General features: G+C 37.3%; 1 protein-coding gene and 1 long non-coding RNA gene across 9 annotated transcripts in view; both read right to left on the bottom strand.

Moving 5' to 3' along the window:
* Positions 1 to 3,493, bottom strand: part of LOC125618265 — a 13,247-nt gene extending 9,754 nt beyond the window's left edge. Inside the window, exon 1 of the long non-coding RNA XR_007349517.1 lies at positions 3,484 to 3,493. This is a non-coding gene — a long non-coding RNA (uncharacterized LOC125618265). The remainder of the gene's footprint in view (positions 1 to 3,483) is intronic.
* The window catches only part of Rhbdd1 (rhomboid domain containing 1), a 138,836-nt gene that overhangs the window by 87,493 nt on the left and 43,277 nt on the right, over positions 1 to 8,066 (bottom strand). The window lies entirely within an intron of this gene.

The following is an 8,066-nucleotide window of genomic DNA, read 5'->3' as shown; positions in this document are numbered from 1 at the left end:
CCAGGATCATATGCAATTTGTTGCTGCTGATCCTCATAAGGTCCCTTTCCTAACAACATATCTAGATTTCTCTGAGGATAACCAGCTGCTGCATTTCGCCTAGCCGTCTCCTTGCAAAATTCCTCATTGGCAACCTTCCATAACAGGTATTGTCCTCCATTTAGCACAGCTTTACACATATTAGCCCAATCTGCTGGCGTCATGTTCAAGTTGTTAATGGATTCGACCATGCTTACAGTGAAGGGTGCTTGAGGACCATAGGTTGTTACAGCCTCTTTTAGCTGCTTCACTGTTTTGAAATTTAAAACTTGGTAAAATCGCTGCCCTCCTGCCTCAAATACAGGGCATGTTAATATTTGAGATCTTGTCTCAGGATCCCAACTATCAACTGCGGGGGTTGGGGACCTCCCAGCATATGGAGGTGGCCTTGTTAGTTGGACACTTACGTCCTCTGGTGATAGAAAGGTGTTAGTAGCAGTCTCCTGTTGTAACTTTCCCCCTGATGGCTTTTTCTGTTTTACACTTTCTTTCTCTGTCTGACTAGCTTGAGAGGCCTTCTCTTTTACTTGAATCTTTTCCTCTGTCTGACTAACTTGAGAGACCTTCTCTTTTACTTGAATCATTATGTCTTCTTCTTCCTCTACCATTGTCTGAACTGAAGGCTTTGGACTAAGCAAACAAGATATGAACGTCCACAATGGCAATGTGCCAACTGGCAGAGTCCCTGGGCTTTTCTTTTCTATTCTTTTTAAATCTTCACCATGATGGTTCCATTGTGATATATTTAACAACTCCTCCTTAAAAAGCCATGGGCTACATTTTTGTATTGTATCAACGTATGCCCTGATTGTTCTTGATTTTACTGAGATGCCTCCTTCCTCTAACAATTTACTTAACACTCTTTCAGTTTGTTTTTTACTAATTTCTGATCCCGTATTTCTACTATAATACAACCCAACAAGATAACGCCTAACAAAACTGAAACAGAGTGAAACAAAATTGAAACAACACAAAATCATTATAATAGCCTCCTGAAATGGCCATCCGTCCTTTCTCCCTATCTGTTCCTCAGATGTGAGCGGTTTTTCTTCCATCTTACACATCTCCAGGGACAGGCAACTTAAAACAAAAGTGAAACAAAATAACAAAAGAGGAATCTTAAAATGGCTACCCATCCTCTTGCCCTGCCCTCAGGGGCGAGCAGTTTCACTTACCCTCAGTCGCTCCCGGTGCGGCCCACCAAATGCCGCAGTCTGGCTGGGCACAATCAGAAGCCACTTGTCAAAAGAAACTAACTTTATTTTTAGAACCACACACGCCAAACAAAACAGCCTCTCAGGAAAAATCCTCAGAGCCTCAACTGCCACCACTGGCTTTCCACAAGCCTCTCTCTCCCACACAAGCTTCTCTCCACCTCCCACAATCCTCCTGCTCTTGAGGCCGATTGGCTGGGTCACGTGGGCGGAGCCAAAAAAGTCCCCCAATGAGCAGCTCCGTGGTCTGAAAAGGCAGGGAAACAGCCCAGTGAGCATCACCGCAGAGGAGCCAATCAGCTAGATGTTGCTGGGGCCGAGGAGCCAATCAGCTAGATGTTGCTGGGGCCGCTGTGAGCCAATCATCAGCCCGCAGCTGGTTGCTGGCAGCTGGAAGTTTGCTGGGGCCCCTTCGGCTGTGGCTCTCAACAATTCTAGGGAGATAGCCAAGGGGCAAAAAACTGTGGGCAGCCTCTAGCTGACAACTGACCATGAGGCTCTTTGTCCAACAACCCATAAGGAACTAAACTTTTCCAACAGAAAAAGTGGATCTTTCCAGTCACACCTTCAGATGAGAACTCAGTGCTGACTGACATGTTTGTTGCAGCCTTGTGAGAGCCTGAAGCCAATAACCCAGAAAAGCCATGCCCACACTCCTGATTGACTACAAAAGCTGAGGTAAGAAATGTGTGTAGCTCTAAGCCACTAGGTTGAGAAAACTTCCTTCATAGCAATAGTTAACTAAAACAGAGGCCAAAATAAGGTGGTGGGGATGGGAGCTAGGGCCAGGAGAAAAAAATAGAATCATGATGACTTTGAGTCCCTGAATCTTGTCATATCTGAAATTCCTAAATCGCTAATAGTCATCCCCAGAAATTTTAACTATGCAAGTCAATGAAGATTCTTTTCTTTAATAAACTTTGCTGAGTTTCTTTAAATTGTAACCAAAAGAATCCTGGCTAAAGTGACAAAAGATGACAGAAGAATTATAGAATCAGAAAAACTCAAATTCTCAGAGAGAATTCTGTTAGGTATTCCAGAGTAGGCCAGGACTACAGGAGGGCAGAAAGACTTGATTCCAATGAGTCAATAAGAATGTTACCACACTGAAGAAACATCAGCCCAGATGTTCTAGTTGCTACATTAATTCCCAGAACCTACCCACTTTTATTAGATGCAGCTCCATTCTTCACATGTAGGAGATAACAACATTTCAAGAATTAAGAGAGAAAACACATATAACAGTATCTTAATATAAGGTCTGACACATCATAGACATTAAACAAAATGTGAGCCAAAATTAAAATAAGTTCTTTTTAAAATATAAAACAGAAACACTATTTTTAAGTACTTGTTTATTATCTCTATTAAAGAATACTTTGAAAATCCATGGCTATTTTATTCAGTATGTGTTAGCAGATACTTCCAAGGGGATTACATGTTTTGCACAGTCCCAGAAGACTTTGATGTGCTCTCACTGGCTTCAGCTTTATCAGCCTCTCCACATGTACCCACAGGTGACAACTCAGGGACACTGAAGTGACAGCAGTCTTCCTATCAGCCAAACACTAATTTTGGCACCTTCCTCGTTACTTATTTATCTATTTATTTATTAGTTGCTATTTTGGGGGTACCATAGATTGAACCCAGAGGCACTTTACCACTGAGCCACATCCCCAGTCCTTTTTTACATTTTATTTAGAGACAGGGTCTCAGTTACTGAGGCTGGCTTTGAACTCAAAATCCTCCTGCCTTAGCCTCCTGAGCAGCTGGAATTACGAGTGTGCACCACCATGCCTGGCCTTATTACCTTTTTAACTCCCATGACAAGTCCATGAGATGGGAACTATTATTGGTCTTACTTTATAGATGTGGAACTCAGACTTAGAAGTAATTGAGCCAAGGGTCTAGAGCTATGAAATGGGGAGCTAAAAGTTAAAGTGGCACTCAAAAAAGTATATTGAAAGAAAAAAATTCAGTAGTAAATCCATCCTCAGTGCTCCCTCCCTGATGGACAGGCCTTCTGCTACTCTTGACTCAGTTTCTGTGTGCCTGGGAAAGTATAATTAGGGTTTCTAATCTGCAATGAGGAACATAAAAACAAACAAAAGTATGACTAGAAGCCATGTAAGTGTTCGAGTAACACAAGCCTAACAATATAATGATCATGTTTTGACTCACAAAATATTTCCAAAAAATAATCTACCATTTCTAATTTGCACTCCTCAACAAAATTTTATCAAAAAAAAAAAAAATACATGTCTTCTTCAACTCACTGAAAGATTTGTTTCACCAGGTGGTTTTAATCTCCTTTACTACTGACAACTTTTGTGGCCCCTTCCACATCTAATCCTTGTATTACTATTGATTCTTAGCTGACCCTTAAGAAAAGTCAACTGAAATTAATGTGCAAAAAAATCTATGAAATCCAGATCAAAAGGGACCTCAAACTATCATTAAAAACTTCTAAGGTTCTCTGAGAAGAATCTTACAATAATGTGAAGCACATAAATAACCGGGCAGTCCACCTCTACCCAGATGAGTGACAACAGTTCTGATGAGTCCTTTTCAGACCAAATCAACAGGATAAATTGGTTCTGTAGCATACAGAATACCATTACACACAAGTGTGTTAAACAGTGCATAATTAGCATGCTCAAGACATTTGATAGCAATCATATGCAGGGTACTCAGAGACACTGGAGTGGAATTTATGAATTTTAAATAAACTTTTACAGTTTCTTAGGGAAAATCTTTAAAATTACTGCTGCAATGCAAAAAGCTTTAAACTAAATGTTTCAAAACAGGTGTTTCCAACCTTTTTGTGTCTTACCACAATCCCCTTTGTAACTATGATTTCAGTTATTTCCCAAACACACTTTAAATCTTCTGTCATGAAAACAATTTAATCCAAACTCATAGAGATCCTCAGATTAGAGATTTGTTAACACCTGAACATAAATAATACCATTATCATTCATGTAAAATATCTCATTGAGGAAAATAACTAAAATGTAATAATAATAATAATAATAATAATAATAATACTGTCTTAAGGAAAATCACAGTTCTTTACTGCCCTTTGGCAGGAGGAAGAAATGTACACATTATTATGCATCCATTAGCCTTTCCACAAAAATAAGTTTTCCTTTGTCACACCTTGAAAAAGAAATCTGGGGACAGGAAGAGCAGGATAAAGATGAGAGGCATGAATAATGAATCAATGAGAAATGTGGTGTCTAAGACTCATAACAATCTGTGATCCTTACTTTTTCACTCTCAGGCTCCTGAATTAAAGAGAGGACTTTTAATATTCTTCCAATGCCGCTCACCCACTAAGTGGCTTGATAGGCAAGCACAGAGTAAACTTTCACTTACTCAAAGGGAACCATCTTTTGTATTTGCTCTGTCAGATAGTACTAAGAGGCAAGAAAAGGGAAGGGTGCCGCAGGACTGGCTATCAAGTTAGCTAAACCAGGCAAAGGTTGCTGTTACAGGCCTATTTCACCATTAGTACTTCTGTAGTATCTGTTGAGAAGACTTTAAGGCATTCTTTAATGGGAAAATGGCCAAAACAACAATGGTAACGGCAGAGTTCCATTAGCACTACACTGGTTATTAGTAAAAAGATGGATCAGAGTGTTAATTTTTAATTCAGAGCCACTCCTTATATATTCCACACAAAAGAGCACTACGAGTTTATAAAGTCATTTTTCTGCTGCCTGTATAGTACTAAATTATTTAAAACTCATTTGAAAAATACACATACACCTTTGACAGTTTTTAAAATACTGTTTGACAACAGCCTTTTCAACATCTATAAAAATATGTGCTAGAAAAGCAGATTCTGTACACACTATCTTTCATTAGCAAGTCCTAAGGTATTTTTACCAACTGGTGCATCACACTTCACAAAACTGTTTAATAGAAATAAGAGGAAATGTGACTCTGTGTTTCAAGTTCCAAATTACTTAGTATCTCTTACACAGAGAATTTATTCCACCCTCAAAATCTGTATGTTGGTTACACTGAGTAATCCTCCCTCAAATGTTACAGGATTATGAATTCTTAACAAACTGACATTATAATTGAGGGTTTTCTGGGTAAGAATTCATTGAATAAATCCACAACTTGGGCGGGGGGGGGGAGACAAAACTGAAGTTCTAACTGATACAGCAGTTAGAGAATATCAGAGAAACTCAAAAGACTTCTTAAAGATTATTTATTAAATACTGTTTGAATCATGAAATCTCAGTGAGGTTTTCTTTTAATAAGAAAATTTAATTAGGTTTTAATAATATTAGTTTAAAACTTAAAAAAAACAACAACGGAGACTCTTCTATAAGTAGTCTTAACACAGTTATTCCCCTCAAAATATATCTTTCTTGAAATTCACTGTTTCCTCTATATTTGTAGCTATATCTAGTATTTTCAAATCTACTGCTTTGAGTTTTCTTCCTTATTTTTAAAATTAAACTCACTACAGGCTTGCCTACTTGATTAGTTTTTTAAGTCATTATCATCATCTTGTGAGCTGGGAAAATACTCTATAAGATTTCTATAATCTTAGAGATGACTGGGGCTGCCTCTGAAGTCTCATCTTAGATTCTCCCTGTGAGATAAGGCAGAGCCCCTGGGGCCAGGTACTCCTAGCACTGGTGGCACTTTCACTGTCCGCCAGTTGCTGGGATGCATTTTCAAGGCTTCTAAATGCTCAGTTTTCCCATCTCTCATTTGAATCTCAGACTTTGCCTACAGCTGTACACTGATTTTACATAAGATGGTCTTTCCTTATTACTTACTCTAGACTTCTGGTATTGGATTGCTGACTCACCTATTTGTACTCAGTCTTTTATCTTTGACTGGACCAGCCACCCCAATCTCTGGCTTTATTTAGCCAACATGCACTGATATGTGTCAACCACCGTTTTAGAAAGTGGGTATAAGCAGAGCATAAGACATAATGGTGTGTTAGTTTTGTGTAACTGTGAGCAAACTATCCAAGAAACACTACTTAATTTGGGGCTCCTTTTTCAGAGGCTCAACCCATAGTTGGCCAACTCCACAGCTCTGAGCCTGAAGTGAAGAAGATTAAGGCATGAGGATGTAGCAGAGGAAAGCTGTCATCTCACAGTGGCCATGAAGCAGAGAGACAGTGCAAGGAGCCACATAATCCCCAAGGGCACAACCCCAGAGACCTACTTCCCCTAGCCACACCCCTCCTGCCTATAGTTACCACCCAGTAGTCCATTCAAATCCACTGAATAGCTTAATCCACTGATAAGGTTGTAGTTTATAATCTAGTCATTTCACCTCTGAACATTCCTTCATTGCTTAATACATGAGCTTTGGCAGGGGACATTAAAGATTCAAACCATAATACATAGATAAAAAATAAGATTTGTGAAAACTATGCTACTATACAATTAATTTGAATAACTTGAATTTTCTACTACAAATAACATTCTCACAAAATAATATGGGGAACTGAAATTTTAAAGAAAAAATAATATCAATGAACCCATCATCTTGAGTTAACCACTAAATATTTTGTTATATTTCTCTCAAGCTCTTTGGAATAATGATTTTACTATGAAAACTACATTAGATGTAATATTTAATATATTATTATTATATTTTTTTGGTACTTGAGACTGACCCCCCAGGGGCATTTTTGCAGTGAGCTACATCCCCAGACCTTTATATTTTTATTTTGAGACAGAGTCTTGCTAAGTTGCTGAAGGTCTTGCTAAATTGCTGAGGCTGGCTCCAAACTTTCAGTCCTCCCATGTTGCTGGGAATACAGGTATGTACCAACACACCTTATTCTATCTTCTACCTTTATCATGAGCATTTTACAATTCCATTAACATATTCTCTGACAATACCATCTTAATGGTTTTATAATACCTCATCACATCATTATCTCTTGAATCATTTACCTACTATTGGATGTGTAAGTGGTTATTCATTTTCTAGTTCTTCATGAAAATAAGTAGACTGATAATAACCTTTTTTTAGTTTCTATTTATTTGTAATTTGTTTATTCTTAGAAAGGTAATTATTGAATCAAAGGATAATTGAATAAAAAGGTATAAATCTTTTTATAGTTCTTAATGCTTATTAAATAACTTTGCAGAATGTTTGTCCCAACATATAGTCAATCCCATTAGAGGTTTACATAAACTCCCATTTCACCAAACCCTCAATAATAGCAAGCAGATAATTTTTTAACTAGTTAATTTAATAGGCAAAATAGCTTATTTTAATTTTCCTTTACTTGTGAATTTTGTATTATATATGTATTAGGCACTGATTGATGTATTTCTGATGGCTTTTGTCAATTTGCCTACTGGTATTTTTCTTGAAGCTAATACTATACATCCTAAAGATGCAATTTTTTTGTTTCTAATTTATTTCTAATATTTTTGGCCCTTTATTATTTTATTTATTTTGTCCCCTTATTAATTTATAAAGTACTTTGACCTGAAATAAAATATCTGTTTCTTTTGTCTTCATTTGAGGTTATGTTCAATGTTTTTTTTGTTTTGTTTTGTTTTTTCCTTAGAAATTTAAATTTCCAGCCAGGCACCATAAAATCAGCTACTTGGGAAGCTTGAGATGATGAACTGGAGGCCAGCCTGGGCAACATAGCAAGACCCTATCTCAAGAAAACAAAATAGAAATTTAAATTTCCTTCACATATTCTTAGACATTTTGTACATCTTATTTTCTAAACATCAGAAATCTGTGAAATAAAGCTCTTAAATTGTTTTTTTCAAATGGTTAAAAAAAATTCTTCAAGTTCCATTG

This window comes from Marmota marmota, unplaced genomic scaffold, assembly GCF_001458135.2.
Source record: "Marmota marmota marmota unplaced genomic scaffold, marMar, whole genome shotgun sequence".
Lineage (NCBI taxonomy): Eukaryota > Metazoa > Chordata > Mammalia > Rodentia > Sciuridae > Marmota > Marmota marmota.
This window is presented reverse-complemented; position numbering and strand designations above follow the sequence as displayed.